Source organism: Danio rerio, chromosome 6 (genome assembly GCF_052040795.2).
Source record: "Danio rerio strain M-AB ecotype USA chromosome 6, GRCz13ab, whole genome shotgun sequence".
Lineage (NCBI taxonomy): Eukaryota > Metazoa > Chordata > Actinopteri > Cypriniformes > Danionidae > Danio > Danio rerio.
The window spans coordinates 20,064,417-20,087,650 of NC_141026.1; the positions used below are offsets into that span (position 1 = coordinate 20,064,417).

Genomic DNA, 23,234 nt, shown 5'->3' on the forward strand with positions numbered 1-23,234 from the left:
AATCTGCCAATGGGGTGAGCAAAATAATCTTGTTTTTTCAGTTTGTGATAAGATTATTTTGCTTACCCAATTGGCAGATTTATTGGCAGAAGTAAGAAAAGCATTTTTTGCAGTGTATATATTTTTCACACATACATACATACGTACATACATACATATAAACAAAATAAAATTCAACACAGAAAGCTGAGTAACATAGCTGAAGGTACGGTGCAACATGTTTATGATTGAAGCAGGTGAGCTAAAGCAGCAGAAGACAAAACTGGGTGCCACTTGTTTTAGCCAAAAAACAGGAAACTGAAGCCATAATTCACATGGGCACACCAAAATAAAAAAATAAAATCTGTAGCTTTCAGATGGTATGGTCACCATTGATTCATCTTGTCTTGTTTTAATGAATCAAGCTGGTAGTAGTGGTATAATATGTGAGGAATTTTCTTGGCTGTTTACATACATAACAATTAGGAATGTTTGTTTTGTTATACACAAATTAACCTAAAACTTTTTAGAATCTTACCCATTTAGCAGAGACACATTTATGTGGCCAAATGTAAAGCAGGGAAAATAGGTATTGAACAATATTTTTTTTTCCTGAGAATAGTTCAGACTGCATGATTTTAGCCCCGATTTTGACTCAGCAACAGGTTCTGAGAAATCATCGACAATTGCTTGAAAACACAGGCAAATTGGTGCTCGTGCACGTGAGTGACAAGCACACAGTATGAACTATCAAAAATGCGATCTGAGAGAATCGGCGATGAGATATGAAATATTTGGCGTGCTAAGCATCTGGAGCTGTCGGCAATTCAAATATGCCGTGTGAATTGAGTTTTGACTGAAAATTAACATTGGCGCTCACCTACAGCCAATGAGAGAACAGCATCCATTTGTTTGTGTGTACCTGCAGGCCAGCGGGAGGTTAAGGGAGAAGTTAAAATCGCTCATTTTCTGTTTATTTGGACCCAAGAAATGAAGGAAAAACCTAGTTGGGGTTTGACAGGAGCACCCGTGTCTGTCTGACGTTTCATACAGAAAGTTAAAAAAGAAAGTTGAGGAGAAATTGCTAATTTCCTTCAAAACCAGGTGAGCAAATATGTACATTTTCTACTCCATTAAAGGCTTTTTCCCGTTATTTTGTTAATAACAAAAGATATACCATTGTTTTTGGCTGCGAGATGTAGTATGGACGAAGTTGTTGGCGATTTATCCTATTGTAAAACAAAACGTTTGACAAACTTGACAAAACGCTAGCCCAGATTGTCATGCAGTGTAAAAACATCTGTGACACGACTACTTTAAAAATCATGCAGTCTGAACTCGGCATAAAGGAGCTGTTGACATGAAATTGAACCAGATTTTGTTAAAAACCCAAACAATACAAAAATAAAAATAAAACAAAAAAATTTGAAAAAATTTGTTATAACAAACTAGAAAAGTTAAGTTTGTAAACAAACTGTGTTTTGAGTGGTCGCTATGAGTGGTTTTGAGTGGTTACTAAGGTGTTGCTAAGAGGTTTACTAAGGTGTTCTGAGTGGTTGCTAGGCGGTTGCTAGGGTGTTCTTGGTGGTTGTAAAGGCGTTGCTAGGTGATTGCTAGGGTGTTCTAGGTGGTTACTAAGGTGTTGCTAGGTGGTTGCTAAGGTGTTCTGAGTTTTGCAATTGGTTGCTAGGATGTGGCTAGTAAGTTAAAAGGCCATTAGTTATTAGCAATTTGATAGTCTGAGTTTAATGAGCCTAACCTTAAGTCTCTATGACAGTCTGGCAGTTATGTATGACAGTTATGTGGTCACAAAGTTTGGTTCAGTGTTAAGTCAATTGGACTTTTCAGAATTTTCCGGGTCAGATTTCGGAAAACCGAAAGTCAGAGCAGTTAAAAGATATAGCAAGCCGAGTCTGACCAATTTGGAGGTTTGTAGTAAGTTATGTGTTTGTAGAATGAACAGTCTAGGAGAAGTTGCATACAGAAATTAGTCTCAGAAGAAGAAGAACATTAAGTTTATGTAGTATAACAGTATGTTGGCCACCATAATAAATGACACAAGGAGCAAGTACTGAACTACTTGAATGTATTTAACACTTTATATGAAGGGCTTTTTTTGGTGATGGCAGCTTAAAAACGCCTTTCATATAGACATTAATGAAGTTACACCTTAATAGAGTGTAAAAATCCTGATGGTTCTGTGGGTCTCACCTATCAAATCTGTTCTTTAATTTGCATTTTATGTTGGATTCCAGTCAGGACATTCTACAGCTTGATTGTCTTTCTCTGGAAAGCATTTGAGAGATTCCTTGCCTGTGTTTTGGATCATTGTCTTGCTGAAATGTCCCCTCTGGTTTCATCTTCATCATACTGATAATATAGAAGTTGGACTGAAGCAGGTAATAATAATTTACAATGGTGAATGGCAGAGAATAGGAGCTTTACTATTAACTTAGCATTGTTTTAACCAGTGGATCTCAAACTCATTCCTCTTGCCCAACCACTCATGTACTGTATATTTTGCATGTCTCTCTTATTGGAAACATCTGATTCACATAACCAGGGGCCTCATGTATCAATGTTGCATACGCACAAAAACTTGGTGTACACCAGGTTTCACGCTCACGTTTGGATTTACTAATGGTGAAATTAACATGAGAATGTGCGTTGGTCCGCGCCAACTTCATGTGTGACGTACATGTATTTCTTGTAGGGCTGCAACTAATGAATATTTTAATAATCGATTAATCTGCCGATTCTTTTTTTCGATTAATCGATTAATCTGATTTTTAAAAAAAACAAGAACAGCATTAATTTCCAACACTTTATTAAAAAAAACTCATGCCCGAGCTGTTATAATAATAGTAATAATATTAATAAAATAAAAACTAGTTTTGTCCTGTTTTCAATCCAAATATCTTAATGTTTTTAAATTAAGATATATACTTAATGAAATAGCTTACAAAATCACTTAGCCTCAAAATGAAGTGATTGTTTGCTTAAAACAAGCTAAATTATTGCCAATGGGGTAAGAAAAAATATCTTAATAATATATAATCCCAAACAAAAGTTTTCAGCATCACTTCATTTTCTCATGCCATTTTTCTTTTCTGGTCTTGATGTAAGATTTTTTAGATATTTGAACTGGGAACGAGACAAAATTAATAAGCTATACATGACAACAGATGGAAAAATTAACGATCCAAAAAAGGCCAGTGAATAAAAATGTGTCTTTAGTCTTGCAATGCAAAGTATCTCTACCACGCTGCTTTACTGCTGTTATTAACTCTTTCACTGCTGAGTTTAAAAGATTCTCTCTAGCCCGGGAGTAAGTTTTTTTAGAACATTACCCCTTAAAGTTTCCATGGCAACGCATCATGTTTGTCACGTGACACACAGCATCCACAATAGCGCTGTATGGCAGATGTATTCCTTTTATTTAGTTTTTTCTGTTTTAATTCAAAATATTCACACGCTTGATCATCATGTCATTAACTACCAGATATTCTAATTCACATAAACATGTAAGTGATCGTGATCAATAACGTGAGAAGGACATTGCCATGTTTACTTGTGGCCGCTGCCTTATTCAAGAAAAGCAGAACACTCCGGATTCAGCAGGGACATTCATAAGTTACTCTCAAAATACATGCAAGTAATGAGGCTGGTGAACTTAGAGAAGCGTAGATTCAACTTTATAATTACTTACACTATGTGTAATGTGTATCTGATATAAATAAAACACATCAGCAAATAATATTTGAATGGATTGTTAGACTTCCTTGTGTGTTTTACAAACTCTTAATGTCTTGTTTTACTAGTACTTGTGTGTATTTACATATCTAAAACATAAATTAGGTATTAGGTGGTTAAAACGCTGCATAATTGTGATAATATGACATGTCTTTCAGCGGAGTTAAGTTGGTTTTGTTTTCGAAAAGAAAAAAAACACATAAAAAAGAAGTACTTTTAGGACGGACCCTTACTGAGAGCTCAGCTCAGCTCGAGCTCTCCCGGCTAAACGCATATTCCGACTGCTTAAACTGAAAAAAGGGACTGCTTAAAAAGAAAAAGACAGCTGTGAAACATAACCTGCTTTGTCTTTTTGTAGGAAACAGTTTAGATATTTTTAGGGTAAGAGGTTTTTGAGTTAATGCCGTCTATCACTGAATGTGTCAGGAATATCGAAAACAAAACCAACTTTACCCCGCTGTCTTTCTCTGGCTCAGCGCCAGCCACAAAACACCAGCACCAGGGACTTTACAGTTCTCACTTCAAAACGGGACAAAAGTAGGATTCTGTAGTGATTCTTTCGCATCATCCCTGTCTTTGAGGCGCTGAACTCTGTATCAGTGTGCGAGAGACAGCGAGAGGCCTAGTTCACTCCGCGCTGAGCTAAAGTGTTCTTTTTTTTTAATCAAACCATAATCAGGATTCTTGGTGGGCCAGTCTGTGTTTTTTGGCTGTGTAGGCCGGTCTTGTCATGTCACTGGGTTAAAATGCAATTGCTGTTCTAGGATGACTGAACACTACAAAATACACTGTACTTATAGCACCCCACTTTCTTTTTTTTTTTACAGCAGCCTTTTCTCGTAGCCCTGCTCTGTTTTTATTTATTATTTTGTTGCAGCATCTCTGGCAGAGTGCAGCAAAAATTGTTGATGACGTACATAATGGCGTAATAACCTTTTGATCTTACAGTGGCACCTTGTTTAAAAAAGCAAGTTTTTGTTTGTGATATGCATGAAAATATAAAATATATATGCACAGAGGAACGCAAAAACACTTCATTAATGAACTGCTGTATGATCTGCTAATTATGTTAAATGAGATAACCCTGTCTAAGAAACAGTGAATACTGAATTGATGATTACATCATCTCCTTCCTAAAGTCTTCCTTTGCTTTTATTCATTTTCTAAACAGGTATGAATGCGTGTTTGTGTGTTTCAATTTGTAGTCTCTAATAAAGTCTCATTTGTATTTAACGCAAAGTAGCCTGTGCATATTTATGAATCTACTTCCTTATAACTAGATCTTGTTGCCCTGCTTAAGTATTAAAGTATTTTTACTTTATTTCAAATAACAGTATTCTTTTTGGAGTCAACAACACTGTCTGTTCAAATAAGCTGGATGATTTGTTTGTCTAGTTCAAACTGAATTGATTCTTTTGAAGCCTCTTTAAATTCTGTTATATTCTCTTCAGAGCTTATTAGGGGCTAAGCACTGAAGGTCCATAGTGTCACGGGTGAAGAATCACATGACAAGGTGGCTCAAAATAAAGGCCCCAGAGGGTGGGCTTTCTGCTAATGTATAAGATCGGATGCTCTTCATCTTCCTGGATTTGTGACAGGACAGCTCCAAGTCCTGTATCAGAGGCATCCTTCTGCAGCAGAAAGAGGCAGCTAAATTACTCGAAGCACAGGTTCCGAAGTGAAGGCTGTTTTTATCTTCTGGAATGCCTCCTTTGATGCTGGCGTCCAGTTGACCAAGGAATGAAGCAGCAATAGTACCCCGCCAACCCTAAAAAAGCTTGTACCAGGGACTTGGGCTCCGTTTACACTGCCAGTTAAATGTGACCCAATTCCGATTTTTTGCTCATATGTGACACAGATCGGATATGTTCTATGACCGTGTAAACAAAAAAAAAAACGTATACATTCGGATATTCAGAGATCTGTTTCAGGCCTCCTTCATAGGTGGAAATAAATCAGATATAGATTGGATATGTGACAATGCGACTGTCATGTAAACAGGCAGATCGGATTTATTGAGGAATTCCATTCTGTACATCATTAAACTTGTGACAATGTGGTGCTTCTCCGCAGTTTATTAATGTAGAAGGAAGAGCGTGTGTGGTAGGCTTGGGCGGTATTACGGTATTATGGTATACCGCGGGATCTAAAAATAGCAATGGTGTCAGTTTCAATACTGTTATACCGTCATAAAATATTAAATATCCTTTATTTAATGCCTACAAAAACGTATGTGTGATTGTCATCACGGGACAGTGTGGAGGAGAGAGGGAGAGGGAGAGTGAGGGAGAGACGAGTCGGGCTCCAAAGTGACCTGCAGTTTGGCAGTATTTCCAGTTTCGACTGAACAGAAGGGAGACGTCACGTGGTAAATATGGACTAGAGGTCTGCATTAGAGCTGAAGATCTTTGCTCAAACCTGGAGGGACCCGAAAAAATCCAAATCCCTGCATTAAAATCAATCCCTGCAAAAGGTAAAGCAAATGATGACAAAGTAGTAAAAAAGCTAATTTTGACGGCGGTCAAGCCAGTCACTAGTTCAGAAGGAGCGGTTATTCAAGCCGCCAAGGTAGGCTATTTCGGCGGTAGCTTATACACTGCGTATTACGGTAGAGCGCAAACCGCGATCTGACAGGTAAAAAGACGAGGCCACTCGCTACAGTAAAACTGCTGTCATGGAAAATTAAGTGGATGTTCCTGGCTGGTAGAAGATGAACAAAGAATATACCCAAAACTTGCAAAGTTAGCCAGATCAGAACTCTGCATCTCGGCATGTAGAAGTAGCAGTGAAACGGTGTTCAGTTCTGCTGGACCCCGTGAGCGCAGGACTGCGCTAAAGCCTACGTGGATTTAATAATGTTCCTCCACAAAAACACGTAGCCTAATCTTGGTGAGTAAAGGGTTTTTAAATTATAAATGAATATTAATAAAACCATATAATCATAATGTAGTGAGAGTATACAGGCTTGGCAATCTTTCAAAATTCAGCTTCACCTTAATGCCAGATTGTGAAGAGAAGTGGCGAAACAAATCTTGCACAGCCTTTATCTTAATTTCGTTATTGCTAAAATACCCGTCATTATTTACAGTTTATTTTAATTCGATTTGTTAAGCAAGACTTCTTTTCATTGGTGTGTTGGCCAATTAAATGGCTAAGGGTATCTATACCTAATTTACAGAGGACTGATTTAATTTTTTTGTTCCAACTTCCAAGTGGCATATAGTCTACCTTTGTTACGAATAAATGATGTTAAAACATATAAATGACTCATTTTTGAAAAAAGGCAATAGAGCTGTGTGCATGAGCACATTTGTATAATGTCGAGCTGTAAACGGATTCAGGCTTTATAAAGCTGTCAATCAAAATGTACCTGTCAGGCTCAGGCTTCATCGTGCCTAATTTTTATGGCCCGATTACAGCTTTCTGCATTCCCGCTGCTGTAAATCATTATTGAAATTTCTGAATAAATCATTATTATTATTATTGAACTGAATTGAATTGAGAGAGAGGGAGAGAGCGGTGCTGTGCGTCGCTTGGCGCTCTCTCTCTCTCTTTCTCCCCCTCTCTCTCTCTCTGTGTGTGTGTGTGTGTGTGTGTGTGTGTGTGTGTGTGTGTGTGTGTGTGTGTGTCTGCGTGCGAATGAGAGGAGTGTCCCGTGCAGAAGAATACAAACAACACAAACAGGTGACCGCGAGCCTAAGGTCGCATATAAGGTACAGTTTCTGAATGGTTTAGGCACAAGCCAACAGTTTGGTGACGCTGTCTGAGCCTTACGTCATAATTTTTATTTATTACGACGGTAATACCGGATACCGGGGTAAAATAAGGATGCGGTTTGACGGTATCAAAATTTGGATACCGCCCAAGCCTAGTGTGTGGATATGCAGACGCTGTAAACAACATCAGAAGAGAGGAAGGTGGTCCGTCGCCACAATTTGCTCCTACCAGACCTGAGATCTCTCTCGCACCCACTAATTCCTTTGAATGGTGAAGGACATCATAAAACATATAAACCATAAGCGCAAGCTGCGATGACGGCCCTTTCCCACCTCCGACTCAAAATCATTTTAAAGTTGGGTGAACTTTGTGTTGTAACTTTTGCTTTTTGTCGCTATTAATACACGCACTGCGGGCTATACCATAGACAGTAAAATATAGGGTTACACATAGAATATTCTCTCCAACACCAGTGCACTCACAGGCAAAGGCTACATCTTTAACTATACACACAAATCAGGGCCATACCATTACATAAACTGTGTGGGGGTAAATCTGGAATAAACCATTCACTGCTTATACTACACTTCACATATTTCGCAGAGCTAAAACAAGACAATTTCTTTCATCATGGCTAGTGTGGCGCAGATGCTAGAACCCGCCTTTATGCATGCGCGACATAGTAAATTGTATGTCAAGTGTAAACGCATGAATTGGATTTGGGTCACAATTAAAACAATGTGTAAACAGACAGGCAAACAAATCAGATATAGGCAACAAATCGAAATTGGGCATCAAGACCTGACAGTGTAAACGGGGCCTTAGACTCGGGCCTTGGAGTTGAGCGAACCGCCTTCACCATCTTCTCCTCTTGACTTAGAACCCCAGGTATTTTGCCTTGGAGAGCGCAAGATGGCATTTGCAAGGGTTGGCGTTAAGTCCAGCCTTTCAGAGCTCTAACAGCACCCTCTGCAGACAGTCTAGGAGGTCCTCCCATGCCTCAGAGTGGATAACCACATAATACAAGTAGGCTCCGGCATAGGCTTGGTGATACTGTAGAAGGATATCCATCATTCTTTGAAAAGTGAGGGACAGGCCGAAGGGAAGGATCCAGTACTGCCAGTGGCCACCAGGGGTGGAAAAAGCAGCTTTTGGTTTTGCATTTTCAGAGAGTGGTACCTGCCAGTAGCTTTTTGTAAAATCCAAGGTCGAGATGTACCGGGCCCCTCCCAATTGATCCAACAGCTCATCCAACCGAAGGATTAGGGTAGCCGTCAAAGTCAGATACTTCGTTGAGGCAGCAGAAATCATTGCAAAAGCGGAGGGTGGCGTCAGGTTTTGAGACCATCACGATATGCTGGACAATGGGCTGCATGATGGTTCTATCACCCCTAACTTCAGCATTTTTTTACCTCCTCTTCAATAGCCTGCCGACGAGCCTTAAGGACCCGGTAGGGTCGCTGCCTGACAATGACTCCTGGATGTGTCTTGACGTCATGATGAAGCATTGTGGTCTGCCCGGGAAGAGTAGAGAACACATCAGAAAACTGACCGATCAGATGCTGCAGTTCCCTTTTCTGAGCAGCTGAGAGTTGGGGGTTGATATCCACAACCACAGGATTGGAGGTGGTAAGAGCAAGTTGGTCTCCAGTCCCAACCCACTTTTTCAAGTGGTTAATGTGGTAGAGCTGGTCAGTTCTTCTTTTTTCAGGCTGCTGTACACGGTAAGTAACTGGTCCGATTCTCTCTAACACTGTATAGGGTGCCTGCCAGGAAGCCAAAAACTTACAGGCAGTGTTAGGGACTAGGACCATGACTCGGTCTCCAGGGTGCAATTCCTGTGGTTGGGCTGCCCAATTGTAGTGGGATTGTTGGGCCTTTTGTCCTTTAGCCATTAGCCTGCGACATGAAGGGGGTACCCTGATTGGTCAGAATCTCCACTGGGATGCCAACTCGGCTGGAAAGCAGGAAGAGCTCCTGTGCAATTGGATTTGGCGGTGGCTTTTCTGAGTGGGATTGCCTCTGAATACCGGGTGGCATAGTAGACAATCACCAGAGTGTGTTCATGTCCCCCGGCAGACTTTGGCAGTGGCCCAATCAGGTCCATCCCGATGCACTCGAAGGGCATCTCGATGACAGGCAAAGGAATCAGCGGTCTGGGGGGAGGGGTCTTGACAGGCTTGACAAAACCATTTTTTACATCAGCTTCCAGGTCTTGCCAGTGAAAACGGTCATGGAGTCGCTGAATAGTGTTGGCAGCTTCAAGATGTTGGCAGCTCCAGCCATGGGGTGCGAATGTGCCAGCCCCAGCACTGTCTCAGTCTTGGAGTGTGGCACGACTAGCAACCTTTTTTCCCTTGCCCTTCACTGAGCGACCCAACAGAGCAGGCCATTCTGGACAACGATGTGCAGGAGAGGGTGGGGGCCAGGCTAAATTTCCCTTCCCTCGATGACCCGGACCTGGGTTCAGCAATGCTTTAGCCTGTCATCCCCTCGTTGTTCCTTGGCAAATGAGCCCCTTCCTGTCACCTGTTGGAACACATCATAAAACAGATTAGGGTTTTCGGAGGGGGACTCACCATCTCTCTCGCTGTCTGAGGCCAGAAGGACGGGCCACTGATCTCTTCGAGATAGCCTCCGTCCACAATGGCTCCCTCTTGGGCTGACAGGCTGGGCAACAGCTGCTAGTAGGCGATCCAATCCAGGCCAATCTCTCCCTAGTAGCACAGGCACTGGAAGGTCCTTTACCACTCACACTTCTATTGGCCAGGTATCAAGGCCAGCCAAAATAGTCACTCTTCGCACTGGGCACAGGTTATGGGTAGTGAGGCTTTAGATTCTGCCCGTGGAGCTTATATCTTTGCCAGTACCAGGCTAACTGCACTGCCGGAATCCAGGTGGGCCCGAAACTGTTTCCCATTAACTTGAACATGGAATTCGAGAGCTACCGCAGGTATGTCTAAGTGGATAATGCAGTCTGCCATCCAGGTTCTTGCAGGGGGCGTGGAGACCTCTGTTGGCATGAGTTCATCCTGTGGTGAGGGAGCCGCTGGCCTGCTTACCGGACGCTGGGTGCCCCTTCAGCGTGCGTCGCTCCTGAACTAATCTCCAAGGAAATGGTGGCGCTCGCTCCCACCCTCCGGCTGTAGGGTTGCCTCTGCCAGCTTGATGTCCTTGACAAGTTGCACAGTGGTACTTGGATTCCTCTTTACCACTCGTCAGTGTGAACGGGGAAGAGCACGAAGCAGTCAATCCACAACAACGGGTTCTGCCACTTGGCTGGCCGTCCGATTCCCCTCCAGTAGTCAGTGCTGTACGAGTCGCACCAGTTCAGCAGCTTGGGTATGGACTGGCAAACGGGGCTTATACTCCCAATCGAAAAATTACTGGGCAGCACAGATTGGTAATAAGCCAGACCGGGTCAGGATTTTCCTTTTCACCTCAACGTAGGAATCAGCAGAGGTAGCCGGGAGCGAAAAGTATGTGCATTGTGCTTCACCCGTCAGCAGTGGGGCCAAGAAGGTAGGAATCAACATCATCATGGGAGGTCACCTTTGGTTTGAGCTGGGCAGCTCGCACTTAAAGTTCTGGCAGCGGAACACATTGTGTAGTGGCGGTTCGCAGTGCCACGAGCTCCTGCTCAGTTTGATCTTGGCGGGATACGAGGTGTTTAGCTATTTGTTGCTGGCAAATGCTAACCTCCGTGAGCTGTTGAAGTAGTTCATACATTGTGGGGGTTGGTGGGTGGGGGAGCAATCGCCTATGCAGAGGAAAGAGAGAAATAAATAAATTGATTAAACAAATTATTTTTTATTAATTAATTAATTTTATTTGGAAGTGAAGAAGTTTGAGTGTCGGTGATTCTTTACTCTTCTGCCCGCATTTTCCACCAGTGTCACGGGGTGAAGAATTACAGGACAAGGTTGCTTAAAATAAAGGCCCCGGAGGGTGGATTTACTTTCCAAACAAAGTAAGTACTCTGAAGGTAAGTTGAAAGGAGTGCTCTGGTGGGTGGCGTGTTCTTTTAGGCTGCAAGGGCTTCAGTGGATGTTTCTCTTGGTCCTTTCTGGTCACCAACTGCTGTTTGTGAAGTCAGAGTAAAAGGGTGTTAGCTCTTTTCTTATGGAGAGGTTTCTCACCCTTTTAAAGGCTTGAATGGCTTATTTAGCCCTTGGCTGATGAACAGCAGCTGGTTCCAATCTGACTGGGCCAAGGAGGTATAGGTGATCCTCATTTGTATCCAGGGCGATGCTGATGATCCTCGGGACGCTCGCCACAGTAGGCACCAAACAGCAACCTCTCACTCTCCCTCATGAAGTAAATACGTAAGTAAAAAACTGCAATTCATTGAAATTCAGCTAGTTCTGGCTCCATAATAGAGCAGATTTCTATTGAGCCCAATGTTAAATGGCCAACTTTACAGCAGAAAAAAAGTGTTTACAGCCTGGTACAAAGAACAACTTTAGTTAATATAGCTAATATTACCCTTCATGACAACTGGGAGGGGGTGAATTTTTTATAACTAATCCATTTCGTTTATATTAAGTTATATTAAGTCTGCATAATTAAGAGCGTTGTCACTTGAGTTACAGCTAGGTCTTGCTGGACTCCGCCACTTCACCTCAGCTGATTAGCTGCTGAACTTGTCAAATACATTGTATTTTTGTTTAATTTTATGTGGCTTTACACAGTCAGTTGCTTTTTGGAATTATTTCTTATCAGATGATATGGCATGCTGTGTGCACTTTATTGTGCTCACAAACCAATCAGGTGAGTGAAATTATATACTTATACCATCTCTATAAATGTATTTGTTTTATTTAAGATCATTTTTCATTTATATTTTTATTTACAACTTGAAGGCACTCTAGAATCTGGAAGACTGATTAGCTGTAAGCAATAGAAGAGTCATCTGAAATGTTGTCATACTGTGTTATGTCTGGATTTCATAAATAGCCTTGCATTTACTCACACAGGCAATATTTGTCTGGTATTTGGATGTTTCGTGTTTCCTCCAGTAGAAAAACATCATAAGAACAATGCTTTGGTGGCTCAATGTATTACAACGGTGTTTATAAAAGTCTAAACACTTTATCGATATAGAGTACAACCAAGCACATGTGGCCAGAACCCAAACGAGTCGCAGGTAAGGAAGTCTTAAGCGTTTCTCCCAAAGAAAAGCCTGTTTAAGCAAAAGTTGGAGAAGTTATGTCTAAGCAAATGTTGGAGCTGATACGTGACTTTGTTGATCTGCCTCAGGATCTTGAAAGGATCTTTGTAGCAGGAACTCAGCTTCCAACAGGGGAGACAGAGTTGCAGATCTCTGGTGGACAGCCACACTAGGTCTCCTACTTAGTACCAAGAAGTGGGGGATTGTCAGGCATCTGCGAACCACTTGTTCGATCTCACCGCTCCCTGGAGTTGGACATGAGCTGAGTCCCACACTCTCTCGCTCACCCGGAACCAGTGATCTACAGCTGGAACCTCCAATGGTTCGTCCATCCATGTGAACAGAGGTGGTTGGTAACTGAGCATGCACTGGAATGGTGTTAATCCTCTGGACTCTTGGCAGAGGGAGTTTTGTGCATACTCGGCCAGGGGAGGAATTGTCTCCAGCTGTACTGATCGTCCTGGCTGAATAACAGAAGGTAGCATCCAAGTCCCTAGATTTTTTGCTCAGTCTGGTCATACGTTTGGGGGTGATAACCTGAGGAGAGGCAAACTGTAGAACCCAATAATTAAAAGAAGGCTTTGCAGATACGAGATGTAAATTGGGGACCCCAGTCTGACACAATTTCCTCTGGGATGCCAAAGTTTCTGAAGATCTGAAGGAATAACATTTCAGCAGTTTTGAAAGCAGTGGGTAAACCTTGGATAGGAATTAATCTGCAGGCTTTGGAAAAATTATCTACTACAACCAGGATACAGGTATTATCTTCAGAATTGGGTAGATGTGTAACAATGTCCATTCTGACATAGGATCAGGGTCTCCGTGGGACTGGAAGTGGCAGTAGTTTCCCTAAAGGCAGATGACGCGGGGTGTTAGACATGGCACAGACTGAGCAACCTCGGACATACCTATTGACATCCTCTATCATGCTGGGCCACCAGTAACAGGCTTGGAGAAGAGAGAGGGTCCTCCTGTTGCCTGGATGTCCAGAGCCCGGTAGTTGGTGTGTCATGCCCAGAGGTGATGACGATACATAGGTTTTACCTTCTGGGCAACCTATCAGAGCAGCCTTATTGAGGGTGGCATGTATTTCCTCCTCCAATGTGCATCCTATGGGACTGACAATGAGGGCTGGAGGGATGATGTGTTCAGGTTTGGAGGGGCTGTATAGAGTGTACAGATGGGAGAGGGCATCAGCCTTGCCATTCTTGGTATCAGGTCGATATGTAATGGAGTAGTGAAATCTGGTGAAGAACAGGGGCCATCTGGGCTGACGAGAATATAGCCTCTTGGAATGACCATAGGGCATCACCTGGTGTTCATAGTGGCTGGCCGGAGTGATGAAAGCCCTCTTCCAATCGTCCCCTGCCCGGATACGGACCAAGTTATAAACAATCCTCAGATCCAATTTACTGAAAATGCGAGCTCTACAGATTTCTTCCAGAGCTGCTGGGACCAGGGGAAGTCATATACAGTTGAAATCAGATTATTAGCCATTCTTTGAATTTTTTTTTTTTTTCCCAAATGATGTTTAACACAGCAAGAACATTTTCACAGTATGTCTGATAATTTTTTTTTTCCTCTGGAGAAAGTCTTATTTGTTTAATTTTGGCTAGAATAAAAGCAGTTCTTAATTTTCAAACACCATTTTAAGGACAAAATTATTAGCCCCTTTAAGCTGTATATTTTCTCGATAGTCTAAAGAACAAACCATTGTTATACAATACCTTGCCTAATTGCCCTAACCTGCCTAGTTAACCTAATTAACCTAGTTAAGCCTTTAAATGTCTATTTAAGCTGTGTAGAAGTGTCTTGATAAAATATCAAGTAAAATATTATTAACTATCATCATAACAAAGATCAAATAAATCAGTTATTATAAATGAGTTATTAAAACTATTATGCTTAGAAATGTGTTGAACAAATCTCTCCGTTAAAAATAAATTGAGGACAAAAATAAACAGGGGGGCTAATAATTCTAACTTTAACTGTATGTATATACTACTACTACAGAAGAAAATATCAGCATTCGGTACATACTTTCAGAATAACCTTTGCTTGAAAAGACCCGATCTAATCCGGTTTATTTGAAATAAGCCTGCTCCCAAGCAGGTTTAAGCTACCTGACCTGTTGCTATGACAACAACTGTCAGATGAGTTTTGAAGAACCAAATGATCCTGGATTATCTCAAATCATCAATAACCAAATCCAGCTAATTGAGTAATCCACATATGAAGAATGGACCCCAGATATTTTGTTTCAATATTTTTGGTTTTGACTATTAAAACTATTTGCCTTAGTAATGTTGGTACATTAAAACAAAGTGGTTAAATAGACGATCCAAATATTCCTAAATGGATTGTTGAAAAATATTCAATAATTATCTGTCAGGGTTCTGCCACTGTGGTCTTGTGATTTCTTGTTTTGGTGGCAGAGTCCAGACACTAGCCCTGTCTTGTCCTGTTTCTGTCATTGTGTGTGCCTCTGTGTGTGCGCATGCTGCCGTGGGTGTACGCAAACTGTGCGTGCTCCCGCTTGATGCAGCCGCGCGGGCTCTGCGTGCCTCGGACACGTGCGCTCTTGTACTCGTGTTTGTGTTTTTTTCTGTCGGCATCGCGCTGTTTCATTCTCAGCGTCTTCGTCTAGTTGGTTTTGGTTTTGGTTGACGCTGAGATGAAACATGCGCGTTGCATATGTGTGAGCGCATGGTAAGGTGTTTATCTATCGTGTGCTCGTGTCTTGCGTCTGTTGTCAAAGTACACGGCTCTGTGTTTACATTGTGTTCACGTGCTTTTGTTGTGTACTTCAGTGTTGTCATGAACATGTGGTTAATGAGTTCTCTCATTGGCTGCATGTTCTTGTCCTGTTTTATGGACACTATATAATCCCATGATGCCACATGAGAGATACATAAATGGGAGTCAATCGACGCAACTGACATGGGTAGATCATTTGTAGTACTTTTGAGTTCCATTCATACTATTCACATTCATACTACATAGAACATACTTTATACTTTTCTAATGGTCATGTAGTAAATTCAAATTCAAATGTAATACCTATTCGAGTAGTAGGCAATTTTACATGCAGCCAATGTCTTCAAGATCACTGGAAATCAGAAGGCAGGTGTTTTTTATCAGGATTGTAAATAAACTCTGCAGGATAGTGTGCCTCTCGGATGCAGCTAATTTCTAATCATGATATGGGCAGGTGTAAATGGCCTCCAAAACTGAACTGGTCTAAATGCATCTGGTTGTAAATTTAACTCCCATAATGTAAAAAAAAATGTGAAAGAGCTTATGGGCTATATGCAGTAGTTAGTCGGATATAACAGTGCCAATACATTTTTAATGATATTTTTGACCATTCATTCATTCATTTTCTTGTCGGCTTAGTCCCTTTATTAATCCGGGGTCGCCACAGCGGAATGAACCGCCAACTTATCCAGCACGTTTTTACGCAACGGATGCCCTTCCAGCTGCAATCTCTGGGAAACATTCACACACACATCCACACACACACTCATCCACTAAGAACAATGTAGCTTACCCAATTCACCTGTGCCGCATGTCTTTGGACTGTGGGGGAAACAGAGCACCTGGAGGAAACTCACGCGAATGCAGGGAGAACATGCAAACTCCACACAGAAACGCCAACTGAGCTGAGGTTCCAACCAGCGACTCAGCGACCTTCTTGCTGTGAGGCGACAGCACTACCTACTGTGCCACTGAATCTTCTATATTTTTGACCAGTCATTATTAATTAAAATGATGAACTTTGTATGTTAGATTATTTGAAATGGCAGCATTAAACACAAAGATGCATTACGCACCAGTATACCATTGCATTTGTTTAGAAAGGCACTTTTCCCTCAGCTGTAAACTCTTTACAACTTTAAATCATGTCTAGCATGCGTATGTATGACAAAACTAGATGCTTCTTGTGGCCAGTAATGACAGTCATTTATAAATAATATAAATAAAATAAGTTTTAATTTAAGTATTAAGATCGATGACAGTAATATTGGTTTAAATAAAATTATAATCTAAATAGAATATTTAATCAAATAGACCACTGCATGATATTTTTTATGTCAATTTCAAAGATCAGTATTTGCCTGGAAATATCCCAGCAAAGTAATAATTAATAGAAGTACTAAAAAATGGAAAAATTAGACATTACAATTTAAAGCATTCCTGTGAAGATTGTTTGCGCATTTCAGTGATTTATTAAATTGAAATATTAGTATAGAAATAGCATTAAATCAGGAGGCTGTAACAATATATTGTTACAGTAAAATGCACAGGACAATTTTAAATAATCAGGAAGAAATTAATTCACCACATAAATGTTTTCAATATGACTTTTATATTAAAAGGGGGCATTGTGAAGGGAAATTGCCATAACTGCCAAAAGAATGCATAATTTTTAAACAGATATTCATAATACTTTATGAAGATGAGATAGATCTGAGGATAAGTTTGATAAAGAATGAAGAACAAAAACAGAAATGAGAGGTAATCACGGTCTGCTTTACTTTGATGAGATCAAAAGAGAGCTTGCTAGTACTTCAGTGAACTCCTGATGAATTACAGCCATTATGTATATTGTACATTTTGTTTAAAATCTTCTGGCCAATTGATTATAGAGCAGGGGTTTCAAATTCAGTTCCTGCATAGTTTAGTTAAAAACCTTCTTTAACAGACTTAAGCTGCGGTCACATTGCACTTTTCACCCCTGACTTCTATTCATATGCATGCGAATGCAATAGACCAGAAACATAAGCTCTTGCAACAAGTTTCACATGTCTTTACATAGCAATGTTCAAGCTTGGTGAACTCAGACCTGCAAAATCACATCACGTGGTTGTGTGAGACTGAGACCAATAATAGATCAAAACATGACCTCAATAAATCCACAAGCATTTTTTTTCACCAAGACATCATTATGGGGTGGCACGGTGGCTCAGTGGTTAGCACTGTCACCTCTCAGCAAGATGGCCACTAGTTCCTGGACAGGAGGCCTTTCTGTGTAAAGTTTGCATGTTCTCCCTGTGTTTGAGTGGGTCTCCTCCAGGTGCTCCAGCTTTCCCCACAGTCCAAAGACATGCAGTATAGGTGAATTGGATAAACTAAATTGGACGTGGTGTATCTGTGTGTAAAAGAGAAAGTGTATGGGTGCTTCCCAGCACTGGGGTTTCATGAGTTAATGTACTCAATGCAGGGTTGGGGCCGGAAGGGCATTCGCCTTATAAAACGTATACGGTATACCAAAATAATTAATGGTTCATTCTGCTGTGGCAGCCCCTGATAAACCATGGACTAAGGTAAAGAAAACTTGAGTGGGAAATTATTGTATAAAATGCAAAAGGGAAAAAGATTACTTTACCTGTTCTAAAGAGGTTGTTTTAAATAAGCAACTTGAGATGTAAAAGTTTTTTTCACATTTTTTAATATAGATAGATAGATAGATAGATAGATAGATAGATAGATAGATAGATAGATAGATAGATAGTTTCACAATGTTATTATCATTTATTTTACAGCCTGTTTTTAATTTTTGTTTTTCATTAGGGTGATATTTCATTCACTGTGGGAGCGAACAACCGCGAGAATTTTCTAAAAACGCTTTCTTCAAACCTAATACCTACTCAAATCACATCATGATTCACATGCACACGGCAAATTTCAACAGCTAAATCTCCGTCTAAAGGACTGATTAAGTGGTCAAAATCATGTAAATTATATACGTGCAAAATAAGTATCGTTCCAACAAGACGTCGCAGTTTGAACACACACTCACACGCAATCCTGCCAGCATGGTTGCACAAAATGTTTATTAATTGCCTAAACCTGTACGGTGTCATTACTTATAGCCGTTGCACTTTTCTTTACACTTGATTAAATCTTGCAGTGTAATAACTAAAATATGTTTTTATTTCGTCAAATCATCTTAGAGTAGGCTAAAATAATTAAAAGCAAACTTACCGCACAGATGTCAGCGTTTGTTCTCCACTTATTTTATTCTCAAGTGATTTTTCGTTTGTTCTCGTTGTTTGTGTGAGATGCCAACACCTATCCACTCTTCCAACAATCCCACCTGATTTATTAATTGTTCCGATACCAGTTTATATTTTTGCTTCTCAACAAACTGCTCATCATCAGTCGACCGACGCACACTTCCCTCCGCTTCTAGTGGTTGGATGTGAAATGATGCGCATTTATTCAGTCACGGGTGGAAAGTACACACCCATAGCAGCCAAATGGTGCAGCTCATTGGAACGTCAACTCGTGGATGAACGTATTTACAAACCCTGCGAATATTATCAGTTATGAAAAGACGAAGAAAATGGTCTAAGAAATTATTATTTTTCTTCAACGTTCTCAATGTAAGATCATGGGTTAAATTTCTAAATAAGCCAAATAGTCTATTGCAATTTATTTTAGTCATGCTCGGATTTCCTTTTATTGTGAGGGTTAAATAAGAGTTTACTGAATTCGGATTAGATCACAAAATCCAATCTTGACACCAATCACCTCTGACTGTTAAAAAAATTGGCATTCTTTTGATTAAATAAATAAATTATTGATACCAGCTAGAGTGGGAATCAAAAACAAAACTTTTTTGATAATTTTATAATAATCTGAAGTAATCTTTACATACATATTTTTTTCAAAATTAATTTCTATCATGTAGCATTAACATTTGTATTTTTAATTTTGTAAAGTGTTGGACATGTTGCCACCTTATGCTTTAAAATGCATTTTCTAATTTGTTTTAGCATATATATATATATATATATATATATATATATATATATATATATATATATATATATATATATATATATATATATACACACACACACACACACACACACACACACACACACACACACACACACACACACACACAAGATGGTGTTTCTTTGTTTTTTACAGCAGCCAAAATTGTTTTATGTGGTCTCATTAAGAGCCTTAGTAATCCATATACAAAAGTGTGTAACTAAATCAGGGTGATCCAATCCCATTTTACTTTGGAAAAACTGGCACAAAAGTACCTGATTCTGCATAGCAAAATTTGGTATTTCCAAATTCAAATCTGATTCAGATTAAACTTCTTGTGCTACAAAAGTCTAGGTTGAAGTTTAAAAAAAATATCCCATTGGGTCCTTCTGTAATGTGAAGGGACTCTGAAAACAGGGAGTGTGGATCCAAACGCAGGTTTTATTAGCAGGGAATGGTCCGACAAGCAACAGTCAACACAGGTGCAAACAGATGTATAAAGGCAATACAGAGTAGTGGTCGATAAACAGGAAAATGGTCAAAAGGCAAGCAGCAGACAGGAATAAACAAACGAAACAAAGCAAGGTTTAAACACAGAAGGCAAGGCATGGAAAATGTGTCGTAATGCTCACAGTACAGTTTACAAGACTCAGCAATGAGACTGCCAAAGTGAGCCGTATATATGTGTGTGTTATCAGACAGTCGATGAGCAGCATCAGCTGTGGAAGTGTAATTAATGGAACAGGTATGTATGTGTGTTGCATGACTGGATCTTGTAGTCCATATGCCAGCAGATTTGTAGTCCTATGTGATCTGTGTGTTTGCAAGTAATCTGTAAAGATTAGATCCCTGGTGATTGTGACACCTACTTATAAAGCTAACAATGTGCCTAATTTTCACCCTGTCAGATAATACCCATTATCAAGAATCACACAAAAAATAACATTGACTGTTTGTTCAAACTACTTAAACTATCATTTTTGTGTTTTGAGGGTACACTAATTGATTTATGTTCAATCCACCTGAATTTGTAAGAACTAATAAATTAATGCAATCCCCTTCATGTTGTCCCAACACAAGTCATATGTGTGGAACCCAGCATTTTTTATAGTGTGTTCTTATTGGTCCCTGTACACTGCAATCCAATCCTCAAAAGTTAACGTTCCTTTCAGCAGGTGTGCAATCCAACCAAACAGACTTTAATGTAATGTTTATTTATATAGCGCATTTATCGTGTATGGCCATACACCCAAAGCGCTTCATGATCATGAGGGGAGTCTCTTCACACCACCACCAGTATGCAGCATCCACTTGGATGATGCGACGGCAGACACAAGACAACGGCTTCAGTGTGTTCACCACACACCAGGTATTGGTGGAGTGGAGAGACAGTGATAGAGCCAATTCATTAGATGGGGATGATTGGGAGGCCATGAGTGTAAGGGGACGATTGAGGGAGTTTGGCCAGGACACCAGGGTTTACAAAAAGTGCCATGGGATTTTTAATATTCCATTTTTATTAACCACAGAGAGTCAGGACCTTGGTTTACTGTGTCATCCAAAAGACAGCGCTCACTGACCGTGTAGTGTCCCCTTCACTTTACATGGGCATTAGGACTCACACAGACCACAGGTACAGGTTGAGCGCCCCCTGCTGGCCTCTCTAACACCCTTCCAACAGCAACCTAGTTTTCCCATGTGGTCTCCCTTATAGGTACCGACCAGGCTCAGCCCTGCTTAGCTTCAGTGATTAACCAATCTTGTGCTGCAGGGTGATATGGCTGTTGAGGGTCAAATAGTCAAATCAGCATGCAGTGACCTCTAAAATTTGACTCCTATCAGATTATGCATGGTTTAGCATAACAGTGTCTATCTGTGTTTTTATACGTATTTGTTTATAATCAAGTGTTATTGTGTTAGTTTCACCTTTAACTGTGTCTGAACTGTAAGTAATATTTGTAATTGGTGCATTATCCCTTGAATTCTGCCATTCTGCAACCGCAGTCACATATACCATCATTGATTGAGGGAAGACAGAGTAATGAGGAATTCTCATGGGTAAAGTAATGGTTAAACCATACGATTCAGTCAACAGCTAAGAATTTTACATAGCCTAAAAGAAAGCACAGAGCCTTTCTTCTGAGAAAGAACATTTCACTTTATGTTCTGAGCAGGCCATTAGGGGAATGCAAGGCTTAATTGAATCTTCCCATGCTGAGTGCCAAGATTTGAAACCCCTCAGTTACTGTAGGCAGACCTTTCCTGTCAGAATGCAGAGTAATGCAGGAGAGCTTTTAGTCTTATTAATATCATAGTTTGACGAGAGGTCTGCATGTCTTGTTCAAACCATTGTGGAATTAATCATGATTAGTTTTAATGCAAAGCTGCGTAAAAGAAAGATATCGGCACAGTGCAAATACCTCAACCCACACTAAAAGAAAGTTGCTTGTTGAAACAACAGTTTTTACTGCAAGAGTATATATATAAAAAACAGCAGGCAACACATTTTAAAATACAACAATAAAAAATTATTATGCATAAAACATTTTTAAAATCTTTCTTTTATTAACAAGTTAAAAATGATTAAATGGTATATGTTTATAGCAACAGGGTTGAAGGTTTACAAAATGAAAATTTTCACTCTACTATTTTCTTCATCTTAAACCTTCTATATAGAACTTAGAATGTTTCATTACTGCCTAAAGCATGTGAATATGAGGCATGCAATTTGCTGTCATCTGCTAAGCATCTAGCTGTAACATTATAACCTTGCATTGTTTCACATAGCACGTCTGTCAGCCCAGTGCGCTGTTAACACCACAAAAGTGGTACTATCCCTGCAAGAGGCCTGTTGCACAAAATTGAGTTGAATAAACTCTGGGTTGTGAAGTAAGTTTGATGTTGACAAAACCAAACAAATGCAAAGTGGTTAAGATCAGGATAAGTGGCTTTACAAGACATGATATAAACCTTCTCTTTTAACATGGGCTTTGACCCAGAGTTTGTGATTAACATGGAGCTTAAGCAGCTCTAAGTAACATGTAAACACCCAATAACAACACATGAGCTGGTTGTTTTAAGCAAGAGTCACCAATTCACTTCATGTTGACAATTTTGAGACATCATTATCAGAAATATTATGAATTTATACACAAAAATGCAAGTCAGAAATAAAAACTCCTGATGCAGTTAAATAAAAATAAATAAAATATGATATCAGCTCAAATCAATCAATTGTTGTAAATAGCCAATCACGCAGAGGAACAGTTTTAATGGTTTCTTGTGATAAAGTCAGAAATATCATTATTAAAAATCTAATGAATTTAAACACAACTGCAAGAGAAAAATAATACTGTTGATGCAGCAAATGTTTGAACCGGAACATAAAGAAATTATTTTATAAATGCAAATCTGATCTGATTTTAACCATGTACACTACCTGACAAAAGCCTTGTTGCCTATACAAGTTTTAGGACAAAAAATGATATCTTTACCTCTAGTGCAGACTGTGCAGTGGTTCTCAAACTGTGGTATGTGTACCATCAGTGGTACGCAGGCTTCCTTCTAGTGGTACACGGAGGAATGAAATATGTCATGTACATGCTACACACATTTCAAAATTTATAAAAAATTATGTATATAATATGTCATATATGACATATAGCCTATATTTCTGATGTAATCTGCCATGTTTTTTAACTGCTGCTTTACTGGGCCTACTGCGCTACTGTATTTCAATACTGCTCATTTTGGTGGTACTTGGAGAGACAATTGTTTTCTGAGGTGGTACTTGATGAAAAACGTTTGAGAACCACTGCTCTAGTTCATA

At 40.0% G+C, this 23,234-nt stretch overlaps 1 protein-coding gene and 1 long non-coding RNA gene across 4 annotated transcripts in view; one reads left to right on the top strand and one right to left on the bottom strand.

The window, feature by feature from the left end:
- Nucleotides 1–18,816, bottom strand: part of si:dkey-43k4.5 — a 37,625-nt gene extending 18,809 nt beyond the window's left edge. For all 3 annotated transcript variants that reach the window (XM_087257007.1, XM_087257005.1, XM_087257006.1), the window contains exon 1: nt 18,608–18,816. The gene's annotated coding sequence lies outside the window, so the exon portion shown is untranslated. The remainder of the gene's footprint in view (nt 1–18,607) is intronic.
- Nucleotides 1–23,234, top strand: part of LOC147843476 (uncharacterized) — a 756,120-nt gene that overhangs the window by 619,835 nt on the left and 113,051 nt on the right. The gene's annotated exons all lie outside the window — the stretch shown is intronic.